The following is a 23,909-nucleotide window of genomic DNA, read 5'->3' as shown; positions in this document are numbered from 1 at the left end:
TACACTCATTTTGAGAATATTTAGAAAAAAATCTGAAACATAAGTTGCTTTTCAGAAATACTTTTTGAAGATTTTTATCTCCTCTAGAATGTTCTATCAGCTGAAAAAAGATTCAATGAATGAATTCATATATAGAAATAACTGATTTCCAATATAAGTGTTGAAATTATATCATTTTTATTTTTCCAATTTATAATAAGTTTTAATTAGAAACACAAAAACACTGTAATGTAGAATGCCTGAAATGCATACTTAAATGTTTTAGTATGCATTCTTGATATTTATTTAAACATTTTTTGGTTGTTGCTTTATTCTTTGTTTTTGTCTGATCACCACTGTTGAATATAGTTAGATCTCAAAAGATTTGTATCAAACATAATGAGCTATTAGCTTTCTCAATAGACTATGAGGTTTCTATGTTAAATGTATATCATTTGGCTATGAATTTTAGTGATTTAAATTTAATCTTAATTTAAAAAAATGCTTTTAAAGGTTATTTCTAGACAACATGATTAAGTGCATTTAATTATAAATTAGCAAATAGCACTTTATGTTCATATAATGTTACAATAAACAGTATGAGAAAATAATGCTGAAATAAAGTCTACTGGAAAATATGTTTTCAATATTTTTAGTTTTTATTCCATACAAACTCCTTAGTGAACAGAAATAAAAGAGAGAGTTGGGAACCCCAGTAGATGAGATAAACAGCTGAATGAATCTTTTGCTTGAAATACGCTATTTCTGCTATAACTTTTTAATTTTACATGATTCTTTCCCCCCACACTGCTAGCTATAATAATTTTCATTATAGTATTATCACATTAATATAGTATCTTAATTTTTTTCTTTTTGGATCATATTCGACAATGTACATGAGTTACTCTTGGCTCTGCACTCAGGAATCACTCCTGGTAGTGCTCAGGGGACCATATGGAACACGGGGGATCAACCCCGGGTAGGTTTCATGCAAGGCTAATGCCCTATCCACTGTACTATCACTCCATCCCAAGTATCTTAATATTTTGAGTCACTTTGGTAGAATATTCTCAGAGGATAATCTATTGACCAGGTTGAGTTATGGGGAAGTAATACATAGTGGTGATTTCTGTGGAATAAGCCACTATATAAGCACCAATAAATGTATTCAAGCTTTATTGTTTCGGTAGTCTTTTTTTTTTCTTTCAGTAATTCTGATTCTTAGTTCTAGGACACAAATCCTTGGAAAGATATTTAAGAATCATTTCTGTTTCACTATCCATTTTATTTTTTATATTTTCTTGGTGGTAGAATGCTGTAGGTTCCTGGTGCTTGCTTCTATTCTTACTTTTTCTTCTAAGAGTCATTTTTTTAAATTAAATTTTTAGTACCTTCTGGTTTCTCAGCTATAATAAATATTATCACATTTCTCTAATTGCATCTAATCCCTGTCATCATTATTACAATGAAGTCAAGCAGTTAACTTATTACTGCTCTAATCAATTGTTAGCATTTGCTATTAGAACTTAATAATAATATAATTAGTCCCAATAAAATGCTAAGCAGTTTGCCTCCTCATTATTAAATTCCTAAATATGGCTCATTTTGTTTTATACCAATGGTTAAGTTAAAGAATTTTCTTTTTTCCCCTGTCATCTAAGCACAATTAAAAAGAAAACCCTTTTTGTAGACTATAAAATAAAATTTTCCATGAAACTCTTTCATTAGTATTTCTCTGAGTCTTGTTTATTATACTTAAAAGACCCATAAAGTCCCTAAACTGTTTCTTATTTTGTGTCACCCTATATTTTTCAACTAATTATTAAATAAATTATATTTTAAATAATTTATTGAATTTTTGATAAACTTTCATGACTATAGTATTGTTTTAGTGTTTCTTCTTTGTTTATAGGAACAAACTAAATTCAACAGTTTTAAAAACAAATTAGGTTTGGGCTTCTTTATGTGGTCCACAATTGATTTTTTTCTTCTAAGTGTTAGGAGAGCTAACATTTCGTCTCTAACTCTGTTTACTTTGTTCTTGTTTCATTATTGATGACTGGTAAATCTTTGCTGTGTCTATTTAGTTTCTAAAGATGGTTAGAGATGCCTGGAAGTGACAAACGTAATGAGAAAGTGCATACTTCAAAACATCGAGTGTTGTTAAATTTAACTAGCTGAAGTATGAGCAGAATTATTGAGAATGGGTTGTCATGGGTCAGACACTTTGGAAACATTGTTACATCATAGAGATAGAGAAATAATACAACTTTACACATTCTCTGTTCATTTTAGGAAAGTATTTGTCATGTGACTTCATAAGCAATTTTCTGTGATAGCAATCGAATTGGTTGTGACAGGCATCTCTAAGTGAATTAACATAATTAATATGATTTTATTAACCAAGCTAACATGTTTTTCCTCCCAGAAAATTTGACAGAACCTAATCCAAACAGTATTTGGCCATTGGCAAAGTGGAATTGTGTTTCTCCCATAACCCCTGCTACTTGCCATTGGTATTGGTCCAGTGAGTTTTCAAAGGCAGAACTCTTTAGGCAGGTGTCAGATGTTGAAAATATGAGCGATCCTTGTTAAGTGAATGTGATAATTATGAATTCTATTGAATGAACAATTTTTTCAGAGGTCTAGGCATTAAAAGCTTTCACAAAGAGACAGAATGAACTAATATTCTTCTGCCTCTTAGGGGTTTATAGACATGGTCAAATGCATGGATCCATGCAGCAGGATAGTAGAAGTTATGTAAGGTATTAGGTTAAGCTGTGCAAGGAATACGTTGAAATTCAAAGAACCATTAGAGAATTGCCACTAGGAGATAAATGTAGAGGGATTTTTATATTTCTGAGAAGCCACTGTGCTCATTATTTCTATGGCATCCTGACCCTTTGACCCTATTAGATTAATTCAGCACATATTTATTAAACGCGTAATGCAATATACTCTGTTGGCTCTTCTTGTTTCCAAACAGTAAACAGTTTTATCTTTATCTTAAAAAATTAATATCTTTCTGCCTTTTTTATGAAAAAATATTTTTATTTAAAGAAAATGCTTATTTTATTTCCCCTTTTCTCTGTTTCTAACCACACACATACTTATAATAGGAACACACACATATATAATGCAGATGTTTACAAGAACAATACTTATAATTGCAAAAGAAGATTATGATAGCAGAGAAAGGAATAATTACTTTGTAATAGAGGAATTAAATTTATGTTGTGAGACTCTGTATTTAAGTTATTGTTTAGAAACAGCTCTATGCACAGTAATTATGATGGGTAAATGTTGTCATAAATTTAAAATAAATAAATGATTATCAGCATTACAAATAAAAACTGATTGGCTGAAATAAGAATAACACATAAGCATCTAAGTTAGGTTCCAGAAAGGTGGTGTGGGTTGAAACAGCCAAATGAGAAGTTTTGCCCTTTCTGCACAGTGCTGATTAGTACTTAGTCCATCTCTTTATATAAACTTATAACTAACATTGGTTTACAAGACTATGTATGTTTTGTGGATACAACTTATTACCCATTCAAAACGTAAATTTGCTTGCATGCCTGACAACTCAGTTATCCCATCCCTCCACCTCCTCTGGTAACCTCGGTTTTGTACACAGAATCAAGGAATTTGTCTTGCTTAGCTTTTCTGTTCCTTTGTTTTATTTCTCTATGTCACATGAGTGAGATCATTAATACTTGTCTTCTTTCTGACTTGCTTTGCATGACCCCTTCCAGTTCCATTTGCAATGCCTCAAAGGGTTGCCTCTTTTTTTCTTATAGCGGAGTAGTGTTCCATTGTATGCAACATATATACAAGACACACACTCACCTTTTGTAGCCCACTCATTTGTTATTGAGAAATTTATTAACATATCTTATTTAATGTAATTATTCTAATAATTCTATGACCTAGATTTTTTTCTTTTCTTTTTGGGTGACACCCACCAATGTTCAGGGGTTACTCCTGGCTCTGTACTTGGGCATTATTCTTGGTGGTGCCTGGAGAAACAAATGATTGCTGGAGATGGAACCTACGACTGCTGTGTGCAAGGCAAATGCCCTGTCCGCTGTACTATCACTCCAACCCCAGAAATTTTATTCTTATTTTATAGATGGGACAACAGGATTTTTTTTTTAAAGTATCAGCCTCACCACCAGTGTTAGGTTTATCCCTACGCTAACTATTATTTGTAGCAGTAAGTCCTGGGTAGCTTAATTTGATGATCTAATTTAATACTGACTGCAAATGTATGAGAAAGGTAGTAAACAGATTATAATCTAGGCCTGTCTGAATATATACATATGTAGATTTTACTCATTTCAATGACTATCAGCGTTTATAATATTTAGTCTTAAATAAAAACTTTGTTTAAGCTTTTATACAATAATATAGGCTTCTTAGATACTACTGCTTTCTAAAATATATACAGAACTATATATATACGTATATATTTAAACAAAAACATACATGTAATTATCTACAGGCAATTATTTGCTTTTCTAAACTAATATTTCTTATATATTAGACATTTGGTTGCAAGAATCATATACTAAGCAAAATAGAAACTGTGAACTTTGTTTCAAAATTATTAAAATTGCTAGGAGGTTTCATGGATAAATGTTTTCATGTACTTTAGTTCTTTGAATTAAATACAGCTATTATTTAACTTGGTAGAAGTGAAGGAATGATTTGTTAAAAACTATTATTCACTCTTCCTTATTTTTCTATTCATTGTCAAGCAGCATAAAGAACTTAAATTTACATAGTGAGGTAAGGATACTTAGTACAATTACAAAGTGGTATTTTTAAAATCTTTATTCATTTCTATTACTCATAGAAGCTATAGATTTTAAGTCTAGTATTATAAAAATAAACATGCAAGAACAAGGCTAATCAAAATTAAAACAAAATTATTTATCTCTTGCCTGATTTGGTGCTTGTGTAGATTCTTGTTTACTATTTTATCATTTCTCAATATGACCCCAAGATTTCACTAGCAGTGTTTAGAAATTCGTGTCAGTCTCCATTTTGCAAATGGTCATTTATGTTATTATGCTAATAAGTTGAATAAGTTTAACATTGGCCTAGGAGTGGATTTGAGTAAGCTTCTGGGAAACCTCCACAAATTCACAAAGTTAATGGCTTGACCTCCCAATTCTCCAATGTAAAATAAGCTATAATGATTTTTTCAGGCTCTCAACTCCCTTGCATTTTTATTAAAAAAGCACTCCCATTTGCTTCAAATGACTTGACTTCCCTTATAATCTAATTGTAAATGAGTAATCCCTTATTTATCTTCTAAAATTATTCAGGACAGTGTTTGATTTGGATTGTTCCTACAAAAAATATTCTAAATATATGTTCTGTACTAAGACTGAAATTTTGGAATTAAAGACACCAAGAGACTACTTCAAGAGGCATCTCATATATTTGAACAAATAACCAAGTAAGAAATATGTTAAATATCTTTAATATTTATTTCATTTAACAGATTGGAAATATAGGAAGAATATATAAAACATACAAAAATACTCCATGTATCCTTTTAATAATATAGAAATTGTTGAATTTTATTTTTCTTACCATTAACTTGATAATTCTGACAATTTTTTTCTATACTGACTTTGTCTGTCATTGTCCTTTCATATCTCGGTTTGTTATTTAGTTTTGGGAAGGCGGTACTCAAGCAAGCTTAAGTTCCTAGGGGCCACTTGGTCAACTGAACAGAATATTTTAATGCTTGATGATGATAGGATACAGCAAGGAGTATAGCTATTATCAAGGCCAACCTGGGAATTCAGTTTCTTCTGGGGCTAAATCTGATGACATTTGGGTGCTATGTAAGGCCAGAAACTAAGGGCCTCAAAGTCAGTGTTCTTGAATTCAAAGGATGCACTCTAGCCTCTAACCATTGTGCTAGATACTCTACCTCTATAGTTCTATTCTTAGTGAGTAATTAGTCTCCTGCAGCTGGAGAGATAACACAGTGGGTAGGGCATTTGCCTAGCATGTGGCCAACCTGGCTGACTGGAGTTTCATTCCTCTGTCCCTCTCAGAGAGCCCTGCAAGCTACTGAGAGTATATAGCCCACAAAGTAAAGACTTGCAAGCTCCTGTGAAGTATTTGATATGCCAAACACAGTAACAACAAAAAGTCTCACGATGGAGATGTTACTGGGCCTGCTCAAGCAAATCGATGAACAACGGAAGAACAGTGCTACTGTGCTAATTACTCTCATAGTTATTATTTGAATAAACAGATGCTGGACAAAGAAAGATTTTACTATTTTTTTATAAAATTTAATAAATGCTAAAAGGAAAAATTAGTCATTGTGATATATTATTACTATAAGCTTATTTTTTGCTATACAATTATAACTTTATTATTATTAATAGAAGTTAATAATATAAAATTATAAAAGAAGTTAATCAAATTAGGCCAGGATTTATTAATATCTGACCAGTGATATTAGTTGTATTCCTTGATAGTAGCAAACACTTATTTAAAAGAAATTACAGTTCAAAAACAATCAGTACAAAATATAGTTTTAAACCTTTACTTTTTATTTCTCTCTCTCTCGCTTTAGAATTTTCTGAAGCAACAATGGGATATTATATTAGAAGAGTTGAGAAATATTAATTCTTCCTGGTATTAGAAGGGAAAGAAAATCTCCTACTTCTTATGAATTCATCTCTAATGGCTTACTTAAGGTTGACTTAATCTACTGCTTTCTAATAGCACCTTTATTAGTTTTGAGTTAAAGAAGGTTGGTGTTGATCATATAGCTTTATAATAGCCTTTTCCCTGGCAGAGCATTTATTCCTAACTGACTTTAGTGTCCTCAATCTTTAGAGTCCTTGTTCTGAGCAAAAAAGTTCACATATTTATTTTTTTCAGTTCTGTAACAGCTAAATAAAGCCATCTTAGATGGAAGAAAAGATCTTAGAAACTAAGCATTTTGCCTTTAGTCCTGAATGATTTGTCCCTGATGTCATTTTACATTAAGGTTAAGATTAAAATTCGAAGAGAAACTTCCAGTGAAAAACTGAATGCCAATGTGAAGTGGCTGGTATTACCTAGATTGGCTTTGGCAAGCAACACAGGGCTGAGAGACTCTAGAGATATATGCCTAATGCTTGGTTAACAAGCAGATGCCAGTTTTATAAATGGAATGCTTGTGACTGTGCAGTCTCAGAAAGGTCATTGTGGGTTGCTGAGAGATTCACTTTAAGTCTACAGCACAGGAAACTGTGCTGAAAGGTACTTATTCAGATGTCAACTGTAAAAAAATAAATAAAATCCTTCAAGTCACCATTTAGAGTGCTTAAAGTCTGAAAATGGTCTACTGGTTGGGAAATAAGGCATAGTCCATAAGGAACATTCTCATTTCTCATAATAGTAGCTTTGGAAGTCATATATCTGAGAAAATAATTTGCCAGAAGACAGAATGATTATCAGAGGGGAATTTAGAAAATTTAGCATTATGAGTTATTATTAGATCTAAGTACTTTTTAATAAGGTTTTAATTCAGTTCATGAAAGATTGAGAAATACAAATTAAGAAAAAAATACTATTTTAAACTGCTAGTTGATGTATGTAATTTTTATACCAACCAATTATTCAGCTCTTATCATTGCACTGACCAGTAGTTTCTTGCAGCCATAGGTTTTAAAAATTGAATTTCAAACACTGAAACATATATAAGCATCATTTGGCATTAAAATGACATTCAGGTAACCTAAGTTTGCATACTTGGCACAGTTCCATTTCCAGAATATTTACAGACTTTCTTGTCACTTTTGCTCAGTCCTTTGAAATTGATGACTCTGGACCATGGGCAGGGAATTACCACAATGTATCTGGAAAATTTTAGCTATAATAGGAATTTATTTATGTAGAAGTTTTTAATCAATATAAAAAACAGTATCATAAACATAAAAGAAATTTAAGAGACAATTTATGCTTTTCCATGTCTTCAGACAGTGAAAAAAAACCCTCTTTAAAAATCATCAGTGTCTATATGCTAAAACTACATGGAGAGCTGTGCAAATCTCCAGTGAATTTTAGTTGACATTACCAAATATGTAGATTGTTTTGTTTGGGGGCCAAACCTGATGGTGCTCAGGAATTACATCTGGCTCTGTGCTCAGATATTATTCTTGACTGACTCGGGGGACAATATGTGGTGCCAAGATTAAACCCTGGTCAAATACATGCAAGGCAAGCACCTTACCTATTGTACTATCTCTCTCACCTGATAATGTATTTATTTTAAAGAAAAACTTAAGTCCCGGAGAAACCATGTGTTGTTTTAAAGATTCACAGCCGTGTTGCTAAGTATTAGTAAGCCTCTTGCTGTGGCCTCCTCCTTGCTCTGTTTGTATTTCTGTCTATTACTTTATTTCATGAATTTAAAAAATTTTGCAGCCAATTAACATTTGCTTTATAATTTCTTTAATTGCTCCAAGGTTTCCAAGGTTTCATTTATCTCACTTACTGTAACTAGAGCATGGAAAAGAGTGACTAACAGTTTCATATTGCTTCTTATTTGGAAGATACACATTCATAAAGAGGTTCTGATTTCATTCACATTTCTAGATCTTGTTCTTTTAACAGAGAGAGGCAGTCAATAATTTTTGAGACTTTGTTTTTAACCATTCTGATTGCAACAAACCGAATAGTTCACATGTTCTGCCTTGAAAAACCCATGAAATCTGCAGTGTCTTTAGAGAATTTTCAAGTGAGAAGACTAGATCAAAGGAAAAACCTGGAGAAGCTGGGCAGTTCTGGCAGAACGGTGGGAAACTGTGATACGTTTTAGCAGGTGCAATTCTCAGTTGAAATGTTTAGTTAATTTGACCTCACATACTCCTTTCATTATGATGAAATGATTTTGATGTCACTCGCATCAAGGCAAGGAGGATATGTAATTTACATCATTTATTTAAATCCCTGACTAGGGTACTGCATGGTAGAGTGAACTCTTTCCACAGATTCTGACATATCTACAGACAGAAGGTGGTGCTGTTGATTAGGGACCACACATAGCTCCCCTTTCTCCATCAAATTTACCCAGCACGACTTCAGTTGTTTTTGCCCGAGTAGAAAAAACAACAACAAACAAACAAAACCTCATAGTCAACTGAAACTTATTCTGACATTTGACTTCAGCTACTTTTATTAAAATCGACCAGGAGATTATTTAAATTGTGTTATTCTTTATATTTTATGTAAGTATTGGAAGCTGTGCATGAAAAGGTAAGTTCTACAAAAGAGTCCATGCGATTTTCCTTTATGTAACGCGGTTTAACATTACCTGCCAGGACAGCAAAACTTCTAGAGATGTGGGTGATTCATTTGTTCTCTGCACAAACTAAATAGCACTGTGATCATACTGTAAGGTATCTGTACTGGCAGGGAGGGATGACAAATAACAGGGGTAAGTACAGTCTTATGTATGTTGAAAAACACAGGGAATGTAGGGGTTAGAGATCCTAGACCATCTGAAATGTCATAGAATTAGGTCAATATCACATAGCTTATTTAAAGTTCACGAATAAGGATTAAGGCTAAAAGTCGATTAGAGAAAGCATGGGCTGAAAAAAAATTCAGGACAGCAAAGGCATATTCATGTACTTACTAAAAGAAGGGCCCAAGAGCCTCTTATTAGCATATTGGCTAACACCAATTTGGGAGAGTCATGTTTAGATTAAAAGATCTTTTTATGACTTGTGATATATGATGACATCTTTTGGAGGAAAACACAGCCATTAGGAGAGTCTTAATTAGCAATAATTGTAAGCCTGAACCTTTCACTGAACTTGAGGATGTATTTATTCCCCTTTTCCAAATTGTTCAAGGAATTTTAAACTTCCCCTTCCCACCTCAGAAGTTGTAGGTGAATTTGTAACTCATTCTAGTGGGAGATACTCAGCATAAAGATGTGGCATGAGGCACTAAAGTCTATTGGCTTAGGAATAAACTTTGAAACCGGATTGTTGGTATTTTAAATAAGGCTCTATCATTTGTTGATTGCTTTTTTGTGTGTGTCTCAATTGCACTGTTGGGGATAAAAGGAATACCTAAATCACGGTCCTGTGTATTGCTCTTTAGCTTATCCAGGTAAAGCATGCTGAAAACTGTCTGGTTCATGGTTAAGTGTGGTACCCATGGCTGCTATTACTCCTCTTCAGTCAGTTAAGGTGTGAAAGGAAGCAAAAGACAGAATCTTTATCAGTGAGGATGTCCTCTTTCCCACCATCCCCATTATCCATCCTTGTCATGAGTCCTTTTTGGAATATGCCCTTACACTGTGGGCATCAGAGGTGCTGAGGCCAGTGTTTCTTAACCCTTGGCAAACTGTTATTTCAATCTACCCATGGATGCTTCTTGGGCCTGCTCTTCTCCTCATCCTCCTACTTTGCTCTCTAGCCCATGCCTCCTTCCCTTTGCACAGCTGTTCACCTGTGTTTCCCTTAGACTATTCCTGGATGAAAAACACAGCTTTAGATTTACTTTATAAATTTCTAAAGTCAATGATGGAATAATTTGCCATTTGACAGAGATGAAACTTGTAAACTATTTGTATATTTACTTAACTCACTAAACTATTATCCAAATAAAATGTATTTTAGAAAGGGAAACAGTTTGCTGCAGTTGTACTGAGAATTTAACCAGTTACATGGACAAACTTAATGTGACCTTAAGCATTAAGACACACCCCCCAAAAAAAAAACTAATTAAAAACTAAAAATAGAATTCCACAAAATCATGATTTAGAGATGTTTTAGATACTAAAGTTGCTTTTTAGTGGATTGTCTGATACTCACTTTTCCATCAAAATCCCCATGAAATAATTTGTTCCTTCCTTCCTTCCTCCCTCCCTCCCTTCCTCCCTCCCTCCCTCCCTCCAGTTTAATCTCTGTCCACAAACAATATTAAATAGATAAAAAGAGAGCATCACTGTAATTGCAGAACTGCTTTTCTAAAATTTTCTGATAACTTTGTGTGTAAACAAAGCTGAATCTTGTTTACCATGGTGTCTGTAATGTTGAGTGAAAAATTGTTATACATTGAATAATTTTATACAAGTAAAGCATGCTTAAATGGGTTAAATGGTGAAGGTATGTGGGTTGATATATATATATATATATATATATATATACATATATATATGGTACAGAGAGATAGGGAGAGAGAGAGGGAGAGAAGAAAAGGGAGAAGGAGAGAGGGTGACAGAGAGACAGGGAGGGAGAGAGGAGACACACTGGGAGCAAATAGTAATTGAGCTTTAAAGCGGAGTTAGTAGATACACAATGACTTGTCTGGTTCTCTGCAATTTCTTCAAATGATATTAATACTGGTTTTCTGGGTTCCTTAATGTCATGGTACCGCAGAAAACTTTTTGAGAGAGAATCAATACTTGATATCCATTGAATATGGGATATTCATGGACTCAACATGACATTTCTTTTTAACCTATCATGCCCTTTGAGATGTATTGATAAACATCATATAAGTGTATCTGAACTTAAGTATTTATTTTCTTAAAATTTAAAAAATATTTTTATTTTCATAAGGTTTCCATATTAATTGATTGCATTCAATATTTCAACAACAATATCATCACCATTACACCTTCTCACCACCATTATTTCAAATTTCCCACCACTATTCAAGCCTGCCTGCCAGGGACAGATGCTAGATGAATTACTTCTATTGCTTATTATGAATATCATGAGAGGTCTTTTGCGGCCACGTGCTTCTAGACTCTAAAACTGTAAATTGTTGGGATCCAGAATCATCTCCGTAGGGAGCTAATCCATTTTGAGTTTCATTTGGGTGTCTCTGGATCAAGGCTGTTGATGCCCAGAGATGATAGTGGGCGAGACAGCCAGGACTCCAAGTGGGTGTGGACAGGGCAAGGGCTGGTTCTCTCTCTGCTGATGCCCATGTGGCTTGGAGTCTTAGTCCCTGAACCTGTGTACCTCAGTTTTGTTTCTGGAAGCTCGTGGACACCGAGGTTTCATCTGGAGTGGACAGCAAGGGCACACCACCTCCATCTGAGGTGCCCCCATGGAATTGGCTCTGTTCGAAGTCTAGAGAGATCTCTGGTGAGCTGCTGTCTTCTGAGATTCACCGCTCATAAATACTTAGGTATTTATGTCCTAAAAACTTAGTAGATATTTCAAACAATTAGGACACAAATAAGTTGTTTACTTTCATACCTTCATATATGAATGATTATGTAGCACTGTAGCACTGTACTCTTGTTGTCCATCGATTTGCTTGAGCAGGCTCAGTAACGTCTCCATTGCGAGACTTGTTGTTACTGTGTTTGGCATACCGAATACGTCACAACTAGATACTCTCAGTAGCTTGCTGGGCTCTCCAAGAGGGGTGGAGGAATCGAACCCAGGTTGGCGAGGGAGGCTGCATGCAAGGCAAACGCCCTACCACTGTAGTTCTTTTAATCTAAAGAAATAAAGTTCTTTACGAAATTAAATTTTGTTAAGGTTTTGAGACACTAGGGAAATTTTTATGGAAAAATCTGAATTATCTCTGCTTAAGGTAAAAAGTGGAAAAATGGAAACACAACCTACTTTACTAAAATTCAGTTCTTAGAAGGAGAGGTCCTACTGATAGCTTTGTTCCTGAACATTTGTCTAGATTGAAGGTCAGGAAACATAATTAAACAGAGATCTTCAATTCAAGACTAGATGAACAATTCAATATTATTGTTTAATAGAGTTACTGCTACATGAGACTTGGTTTTATTTCCTAACAGATCATAAAGTCTTAACAATTAAATCTTTTTTGATGGATAAAATAATATAGACCCAAAAAATAGCAACCAAATAATTCCCCAATTTTTTTCTATAAATGTATGATACTTTTTTAATTTTTTTAAAAAAATTGCTACAAAATTCTAAAGAATTGATTAGCAGTGTCAATTCACCAAATTTTACTTGTAGTTTATAGCCTTTATATTAGTAAAATTGAATGAATTGCTGTATAAATATTTTATTATGACTTTGACCACCAGTCATAACCAGCTTTTGCTTATTTATTATTTTGCAATTGAATTGGTTTGGAAACAGACAGGTTTGGTTTTTCATTTTCTTGGTCTTACTTTAGAAAAGATGATTCAATAGATTTTGGAAAAAAATAAAATTCTAAATTTTACACTTTTAAAAAATATGTTATTTAGTAATTGCATTTTATCCAAAATACTTTAAATAGCATAACAATATATTGTAAGTGTCTTCAATCCTTGCTACTTGTGACATACACAGGAAATATTTCCAGAGCCTGCATACTAATCTTGTGATTTTTCTCTATTTGAAAAGAAAAAGAATATGCATGACCTGGCAGTCAATCTGAAGGCAGTCTTTTCCCTTGATGAATATCTCATCTTTTTGCTTTAGCACTGCAAAGTACTTTTGTCCTTTATTTGCCACTAATGGTTATGATAAAAAATTAAATTACTGTTCATCCTTTCAATATATTTTCCTCAGAGGATCTTTGCTGAAGAACAAACATTTAAAAGAGGATGCGGAAGGTTTCATTTTATACACAGTTCTGCTATATTATTCATTGCAATGCATTTTTAATGTTGGAGAAAGAAAAGTAAAATATATGTTAATTTCTAAGGTGAGACAGGCAGTGATTGAGGGAATGATAAATTCAGAGGCTGGAGATGTGTGCGTGACAATAAAATAAGTTTCTTCCAAACCTCGAATTTTTTTCTCCTGTGGGAGAGAAATATGCAAACTTTTGAAATGAAATCTCATGGGATTATATCCAATAACTATGTCTCTCAGATGCCTCAGATTTTTCAATTGAGAAAGAGGTCAGAGAGCAAGATTATTAAAAACAAAAGCAATACTAACAGCACAAATAAATAAAGAAGCTTTGATGGTTAACATAACTACTAGGATATTGCTAAATCCCATATGAAATTCCCAGCTCTCACCTCTTCAATCCTTTATACATTTCTCAACAAAATTTGTACTCTTGTTGTTCATAAATAAGCCAATTATTTTTCTTAAGTAGGTGAAAAGATTTATGTGAGCCTTCTTTTAACTTATAAAACCTGATACTTGTTTTACAAGAGCAGCAAATGAATAATGTGCTTTATTTTGTCATGAATTGTCAAGGCTAATGGTTTTCTTTGTCTCGTATTCTCTTGGAATTCAACAATTTATCTTCAATCCAAAAGAATTACAGCATCTGGTAAGGAATCGATTTACAAACTTCTCACAATGTAAGAGAGCAGATTAAACTTTATAGACTCTGTTCTTCAAGCTTCCATAAGCTTCTCTGCTCCAAAGAAAGAGATGGACCAGCTTTGTTTGATGTAAATAAGAGATAGTGAAAACATATGAGTTCTAGGATATTTTCTCAAATTCTCCAAAGCCATATTCAATCTGTTGTCATCAGAAAACACATATTTTGAATTTAAGGAAGATGAATTTGTGTGAAAAACAAAAACCCTGTCATGTGGAGAATTGTCTATTCTTGGGTGTCTGCCAAATAACAAGTTGTAATTGAGTTAGAAGCTAAAATAAAAGGGTATTTTCCATTTAATTTTGTTGAGTACAGATGAGCGAGAGGGAAAAAGTATATGGCATATTTAGGAAAATATGCAACAGCATATATTATCCATTCAAAATGCTTAATTTTATAATTCCTAACCCAAAAGAAATATATCTAATGAAAATCAGGTTTTATTTCCATGTATTTGTTCCTCTGTTAACACTTTTTCACCATTTTCATATTCATTAATACAAATTTGGAAATATCTACTATTTTGAGTATTTGCAATTTTCTGATATAGCTCTAAATATATAAATATTATTATGGTATCACCTCAATGATTTTATTATAGATAGGTAATGGTCTTAATTTCATTTTACTTAATTTTTAAATCATTATTACCACACTAATTATTTTTTTAGCAGTGAAAAAGACAATCATTATATGTAAAAACATACAAAAATTCATTATGAATAGCCACATATCAGAACTGAGTTAATAATAGTTAAATTCAAATGATCTCTATCTCTCTCTCTCTCTCTCTCTCTCTCTCTCTCTCTCACATACACACACACACACACACAAATACATCAATGAACCAATCAGCCCCTCCCCAAAATTGATTTTTGTCTTATTTTCAACACTTTGTATTCGTCTCCTCTATTTGTAAGTAAAACACACCACTTTTTGCTGTATAATCATTGCCACTGCATAATTGTCATGTCTTATTTTAAGTAATATTGGCACAACTGTGCTTTTTAAATGAAAGGATTGACTTAACAGGCTCATTCAACTAGTTTTTGAAAAAAAAAACATTTAGCATAGTGTGATAATTCTGCAGCAAAATACAGTAGACATTTAGTTTTAATTATATAAATCTGGGATTCTTGGAGAAAACTTTCATTCAAAAATATTGCTACTGTTATCTAAATGTCTAAACTCAGAGTCACCATCCAGCGGGGGGTTTTAGGTGGGCCTGGTGCATTTGGGAGCCTATAGATGTTACTACACTGGCCATGGATGATGAAGATGAAGCTCACCAGACAATAATCAACGACCTTTATTCCCAATTCCCCAAGTCAGATATAGGGAAGAGCAACTGCTAGAGAGGGGACAGAGATAGATTGGAAACAACACAGGGGAAGTGTAATACAAAAAAGTTTAACAGGCCCAGGGAATTGTGAGTATCCCTGAGGAGTTGTTGAGACATAGAAGCAATGCAATGGATGAAGCAGAGGGTGGTAGGGAACTCAATTAACATAACCTCCAAGGGAGAGCACACACTTAAACCAGGCCAACCTACTCATAATAGATGAACACTGTAGCACCGTAGCACTGTCCTCCCATTGTTCATCAATTTGCTCGAGTGGGCACCAGTAACATCTCCATTGTGGGACTTGATGCTACTGTGTTTGGCATATCGAATATGTCACGAGTAGCTTTCCAGGCTTTGCCATGCAGGTGAGATACTGGGCATGCAGGTAGCTTGCTGGGCTCTCCGAGAGGGGCGGAGCAATCAAATTGCTTGGTAGGGTCAGCTGCGGGCAAGGCAAATGCCCTACCGCTGTGCTATTGCGCCAGCCCTACTAGAGGAGCAGTGATCATAAATTATAGGGGAGGAGTGGCATCCTCTTTGATATTACATTGTCCTCTACCTCTGAGACAATGTCCTAGAAGCTCTTTCACCTCAAGGAGAACCTCCAAATAGAATCAACAGGGCAGCTTTGTCCAGATGGATCGGGAGCAGTACCAGAGAAGAATCCAACATCCAAATATGTCCAAATTAAGTGTGATAGGGAAGTATGCTTTCCAAAAAAGGAGAAGTTGTTAATTTGACCAAGGACACTCAAAGCTTTTAGTACAGTTCCAATATTAGAAAGTACTGTTCTTCCAAGGAAATAAATTAGAAAAATCCACAATGGAAACAAACCCTGAGACATATTTAATAGGAATGGGAACTTATAGCAGAGGGGATGGGTTGAGGAAGGATCTGGGACAGTGATGGGGAGATCTTGAAACATTGATGAAGGAATTGGTGTAGTGACATTGCAACTGTAAGTCAATAACTTAAATGCTATTGCAAACTATGATGCCATGATTACTGAAATTTAAAAAAATAGCTGTGCTTTTTCACATATACACGAAGGCATCATTACTTCCAGGCACTAGAGTTATGGGATGCAAAGACATTGGAGTCAAATCTGGGGCCTATCTGCCTTTTCAATGGTACTTATTCTTTAATGAAATGAAATACATTTATAAGTCATAGGAATATATAAAGGTTTGGAGTGTAGTGTTAGAGATTTGAAATTGTATTCAAATTTGAGTTCCCCCAAATCCCAAACAATTTATTAAATAATATCACTCTTTACTGTGTACAGCACCAGTGATTATAGCTAATGACCTAGGATTATATACTTGAAAGTTGTTAAGTAAGATCTTAAATATTCTCCCTATGAAAAGACTAATAACTCTCTAACTTGACACCACATGCATTTTTGTGGTAATAATTTTCAGTTTGTAAAAATATGAAAATATCTTGAGCCCCTTAATCTAAAACAATGCTGATGTTAATGATATCTAAAAATGTAAACAATTTGCTCTTTATTGTATATGCAATGTACTATGTATTATGCATTGTATTATGCACAGATTCGTACTAGATACTTTAAACATCCTTCATTTAATTGCCATATCATTAGAGAGTAGATGCTATTGCCTTTAAATTAGAGTAGATAAATAACATTGACATCTGAACAAAGTTCTTGTGGTCTCCTGAATCAACCAATGAAGTGCTTACTTCCCTGTGGAATAAATGGGAGCCCAACTGTTTAGCAGTTGGATGGTGGAGGGTGGGTAGGAGGGTGCCATTTATTAATTTATTTATCTTTCTAGGTAGCACTAGAATATTTGAGATGTAGAAATGCAGCTTCATCTGTAAAATGTTCTTGAATTTATTTTTTTAGGATTGATGGAACCAGGGAGTGAGGAGTTTTGTTAGATATCAAATCGGTATAAATAAGGGAAAAGGTGAGGGATTGGGGAATTTATACAGTAAAAGAGAGGAGTAAGGTGTAAAGAGAAAGATAAAGGAAGAGCTCTTAAAACAAGAAGATGCTTAAATCAGATATTTTTAAATTTGGTGTGTGTGTGTGTATGTAGGGGGTAAGTGAAAAGAAAATAAATATTGATGCCGATTGACTGAGATACAGGACGCCCCCATGCCGACTGGTGAGATTTTCTACACTTCTGAACACTTTGGGGGAGTGAATCTTAGATTCATCTCAAATATTCATCTGGATTTCACATCTGGAAAGACATAGTGAGGCCTAGAGATACCTCATAGAGAAGCAGAAGCCCAGTTAGCAAAATGTACCATGACCATGTTCGCAGAGGCATTTTTACGTCCTTTTGTATGTTAATAGGACCTTATATTGAAAATAAATTCAAGTCAAGTTTCACAAAGGAGAAATACTGACATTTGTGTGACATTTAAAAGTATGTGACTATTTACTTCAAGGGCAGAATCAGAATGAGGATTCATTCATAAACCCTTGCTTCTTAGATGTTAGCATATAGTGGAGGCTTATTAACCACACCTTTCTGGAATACAACAGCCCTAAAAGTGCACTGCAAGATGAAGCAACTATTTATGTTACATTTTGTAAAATGTTACCTACTCCTTTGTTATCTGTTTTAAACTTTGTGGCATTGCCATTGTTTATCTTTTCCATTTTTGCTTCTGTTTCTTTTCATAGGAGATACATTGCTGCTAAAAAAGGGGAAAATCAGAAAATGATGCTGACCAAGAAGCCTCATTTCAGGATAATGCAATACCTAGTATTTACTAAAGCTACCCATGTGTTAGATATTACTACACATTCCACAATGTATTGCCACTGCTTTTTGTGGCAAGTGTTGGCACCCCATTTTTGCAAGTAATAAAAACTAGAATTTCAAGAGGACCCATAACTAATAAGAAACACGAGATTAATATTGGTCACTTTGGGTCACTGTCCTCCCGCTGTTCATCAATTTTTCTCGAGCAGGCCCAGTAACGTCTCCATTGTGAGACTTTGTTGTTATTGTGTTTGGCATATCGAATATGTCACGGGAAGCTTGCCGTGTGGGCGAGATACTCTCGGTAGCTTGCTGGGCTCTCTGAGAGGGGCGGAGGAATCGAACTCGGGTCGGTCAAGTTGGCTGCATGCAAGGCAAACGCCTTACCTGCTGTGCTATCGCTCCAGCCCAATATTGGTAGAAGAAGCATTAAATGTCAAGCACGAGCAACAAAACTGTGCATGCAGACTGAAGTAGTGAACATGCCTTATACTCATCAGTTGCTATTGGTTGGGTCAAAGCTAGCTTGGCATCTGCAGTTTCCCTGCGACTACTTTGACTCATTTCTTTGGGATTCAGTTTCCTGTCTTTTTTTTTTTTCACTAATTTTGCCCTCTCCTCAGCTTTCAGCTCACCTCTAGTAGAGGTTCCTAATACAAAGAAAATTGAAGACAAGAATATGATATTCTCCAGTCTTACTCCTAAGCATTTTTATGTAATACTCTCATATGTACATCGAATTTTCTAATTACCATTTCTCACTACATTCTTGTGAGGTTTGCTCAGACCAAATGCAATCGGGACCAAATGGTGACAGGCTGATGAGGCAGCAATATTCCCAGAATCAGGGATCACCCTGTCTGCATTGAGGAAGATAGGATTTATGTCCCACCTGGTGACAGGAAGCCACCAGGCTGCTTTCATGCTTCCTCACATTCATCCCCTAAAGAAAATAGTCCAGACCAAGCACTCCAGTTCCACTGGTCTGTTCCCTTCTCCCCTCTGCCCAAGAAAACTTAAAAGCCCCTTTAGTCTCTCCTAGTCTCTCCCTAGACTCACCATAGATTAGCAGAGTTCCTTCTGGGAGGCCCCCCCACCCCGCCAATAAACTCCTATTTCCCAAAACATTAGAACTAATTTTTCTTCAATATTAGAGCTATTCTGTCTAAAATGTCCTCAGATTCAGTTTTCCAAACTGAGCTTAAACCTAACATTGGAAAAAAAATCTGTTTTAGATCTAGAACCTAATTACTGATTCTGCCCTTTCAGAATGCCATAGCTATTATTTTTCCTCTCCTGAATACATTTTCTGAAATAATAGTAAATATTTCTTTTTTTGTTAGTGTTTTGGAACCACGTCCAGCTGTGCACAGGGCTTTCTTCTGGCTCTGAACACAGGATTCACTCCTGGTAGGCTAGGGGAACCCTATAAGTTGCCAGGGATCTTACTCAAGTCGGCTACATGCAAGGCAAGTACCTTACCCACTGTACTATTGCTCTGACCCAACAATTTAATTTCTAATGTACTCATCTCATTTTTATTCTTATACATCTTATTATTTGACTCTATTTTCCTGCTGAAATTCTATTGTTTTTCATTTAATTCCAACAAAACAATTCTACAAAAACCTCACAAAATAGAGGAATTTGAAGAAAAATTAAATCATTGTTCTGATTCAAGTATGATAGGAGGCGAGGAAATTGTTGCTGGTTCAAAGTGCAGATGGCACATTTTGAGGTACTAAATTTTGTGTTAATTTGTTTAATTTCCTTCTGATAAAAAATAACTGAGTTCATTGAGTGGCTTAAACACTTGTGATTTTGTTTGCAGTATATAAATAAGACCTCCAGAACCAGCCACCACCATGCTGAGACCACTCTCTGCACACATGAAGGTACCGGAAGAGGAACAAAGGCACGCAGATCCTGGGGCTGAGATCTCCAAACCTACTCAGATCGGGGCTGAGCATCCTCCACCCAGATCCTCCAAATTCCAGTAGGCGGGGGTCACACCCACCAACTGGCCCCCTGGTGCTGTGTAATCCCATCAATGGCCAAGACTCAGAGACTATAAAACCCAGATCCCGGAACCTCGTGGCTGCATTTGTGGCCACACAGCATCTTATAATGACATTTTATTATCTCATTCCTACTTTGGACAAACTGGCAGGCTACCGAATGTAACCTGCCCACACGGTAGAGTCTGGCAAACTCCCCGTGGCGTACCCAAAATTCCAAATACCGATAACAATGAAGGGTCTCATTCTCCTAACTCTGAAAGAGCCTTGAATATGGCACTTTAAAAAAAAAATCTCAGGGCTAGGACGAAGGAAACGTTACTGCGGCCTGCTCGAGGCAATCGACGAATAACAGGATGGTTGTGATCTGTGATATATATAAAGCTCTCAATACATATGTGATAATCTATTATTCCAGAAATAACATTTTAACATAACATAGACAATGTCAAAATTGCAATTATCAATCCATACATGTATATCACATAGAAAAGAAGATGATAATTTGAATTAAGGTAATAGCAGTGAGAAACAAACAAGAGCAAATAGACATGGAGGTATATGTTTTTTATTTTTCATTGTGAAAAATTTAAGACATATATAAAAATAGTATTCCATGATGATTAATCAATGTTGTCAATAAATTTAATGGTTTTTTTTGTCTAGCTCAGAGTTGTTTAGGGCTTACTCCTAACTTTGTGCTCAAAGATCACTCCTGGTTGGCCTATATGAGGTTCCAGGGATGGAATCTAGGTTACTCCCATACAAAACAAGCACACTGCCCAAATAATACTATCTCTTAGATTCGACAATTTTTTTTTTACTGAGATATAATTGACAAATAGCATTACATAAGTTTATTGTATATGGTACAATGATTTGTACATGTTATGAGCAAAATAATGACCACAATAGCATTGATTAAATAACCTCACAGAAGAATTAGTAATTTTTGTGATAAGATTTTTTTTTAAATCTTCAGATTCTTTATTTATTTATTTTTATTTTTTTTATTAGTGAAACACCATGAGGTACAGTTGTAGATTTACAATTTTTTGTGCTTGGGTTTGATTATACAATGATCAGATACCCATCCCTCCACCAGTGCCCATTTTCCACCACCATGGATAATATCTCCCCCACCCCCATCCCTCCATCCCCCCCGCCTCTGTGGCAGGGCAATCCCCTGTGTTCTCTCTCTCCTTTTGGGTGTTGTGGTCTGCAAAAGAGGCATTGAGTGGCAAACATGTTCAGTCCATAGTCCACTTTCGACATGCATCTCCCCTCCTGGGAGGATCCTCCAAACACCCTTTATTTGGTGTTCCCTTCTCTATCTGAGCTGCCCTTTCCTCTAGAATGCCCGACTGGCCACTAAGCTATGGAGTAATCCTCCTGGTGCTGATCTCAGCTATTCTTGGGTATTAATCTCATATTTTGTTACTTTATATCCCCCAGATGAATGCAATCTTTCTATGTCTATCCCTCTCTTTCTGACTCATTTCGCTTAGCATGATGCTTTCCATGTTGTACCACTTTATGTAAATTTCATGACTTCATCTTTTCTAACAGCTACATAGTACTCCATTGTGTAGATGTACCAAAGTTTCTTTAACCAGTCATCTGTTCTTGGGCATTCAGGTTTCTTCCAGTTTCTGGCTATTGTAAAGAGTGCTGCAATGAACAAATAAGTGCAGATGTCACTTTAACTATACATTTTTGCCTCTCTGGGATATATTCCCATTAGTGGTATTGCTGGGTCAAATGGGAGCTCAATTTCTAATTTTTTGAGAATTGTCCATACTGTTTTCCAGAAGGGCTGAACCAGTGGACATTCCCACCAACAGTGAAGGAGTGTCCCTTTCTCGCCACATCCGCGCCAGCATCGGTTGCTTTTGTTCTTTTGAATGTGGGCCAGTCTCTGAGGTGTGAGAATATATCTCATTGTGGTTTTGATCTGCATCTCCCTGATGATTAATGATGTAGAGCATTTTCTCATGTGCTTTTTTGCCATTCGGATTTCTTCTTTGAGAAAGTTTCTGTTCATTTCATTGCCCCATTTTTGGATGGGGTTGGATGCTTTCTTCTTGTGGAGTTTAACCAGTATTTTGTATATCCTGGATATCAACCCCTTGTCAGATGTGTATTCGGCGAATATCCTTTCCCATTCTGTAGACTGTCTTTCTATTTTGGTCACTGTTTCTTTGGAGGTGCAGAAGCTTCTTAGTTTAAGATAGTCCCATTTATCTATCTCTGTTTTCACTTGCTCAGACAGTGGCGTGGCATCTTTGAAGATACCATTAGCTTCAATGTCATGGAGGGGTTTGCCAACTTTGTCTTTAATGTACCTTATGTTTTCTGGTCTGATGTTGAGGTCTTTAATCCATTTTGATCTTACTTTTGTACACGGTGTTAGGCAGAGTTCTGAGTCCATTTTTTTGCATGTAGCCGTCCAGTGATGCCAGCACAATTTGTTAAAGAGGCTTTCCTTACTCCACTTCACATTACTTGCACCTTTATCAAAGATTAGATGATCATATGATTGAGGGGAGACGTCAGTGTATTCAACCCTGTTCCATTGGTCTGCAGTTCTGCCTTTGTTCCAGTACCATGCTGTTTTAATTATTACTGCTTTGTAGTACAGTTTGAAGTTCGGGAGGTTGATTCCTCCCATTTTCTTTTTCCCAAGAATTGATTTAGCTCTTCGTGGGGGCTTATTGTTCCATATAAATTTCAGGAGTGTTTGCTCCATTTCTTTGAAGAATGTCGTGGGTATCCTTATAGGGATTGCATTGAATTTATACAATGCTTTCGGTAGTATTGCCATTTTGACAATGTTAAGTCTCCCGACCCATGAGCAGGGGATATCTTTCCATTTCCTCATGTCCTCTTTTATTTCCTAAAGTAGCGTTTTGTAGTTTTCTTTGTACAGGTCCTTTACTTCCTTAGTTAAGCTGATTCCTAAGTACTTGATTTTCTGGGGCACAATTGTGAACGGGATTGTTTTTTTCATGTGGCTTTCTTCTCTCTCACTGTTTGCATATAGGAAAGCCATGGACTTTTGGGTATTGATTTTATAGCCTGCAACTTTACTATACGAGTCTATTATTTCTAGGAGTTTTTTGGTGGAGGTTATTGGGATCTCTAAATATAGTATCATATCATCTGCGAATAGTGAGAGCTTGATTTCTTCCTTTCCTACCTGAATGCCCTTAATATCTTTTTCTTGCCTAATCGCTATTGCAAATACTTCCAGTACTATATTGAACAGCAGTGGAGAGAGTGGGCATCCTTGTCTCGTCCCTGATCTTAGAGGGAAGGCTCTCAGTTTTTCCCCATTGAGGATGATGCTTGCTGTAGGCTTGTGGTAGATGGCTTTAATTATGTTGAGGAAGGTCCCCTCTATACCCATTTTGGCTAGGGTTTTCATCATAAAGGGGTGCTGGATCTTGTCAAATGCTTTCTCTGCATCTATTGATATAATCATATGCTTTTTATCTTTTTCTTTTGTTGATA

Source organism: Sorex fumeus, unplaced genomic scaffold (genome assembly GCF_029834395.1).
Source record: "Sorex fumeus unplaced genomic scaffold, SorFum_2.1 ptg000128l, whole genome shotgun sequence".
Classification (NCBI taxonomy): domain Eukaryota; kingdom Metazoa; phylum Chordata; class Mammalia; order Eulipotyphla; family Soricidae; genus Sorex; species Sorex fumeus.
This window is presented reverse-complemented; position numbering follows the sequence as displayed.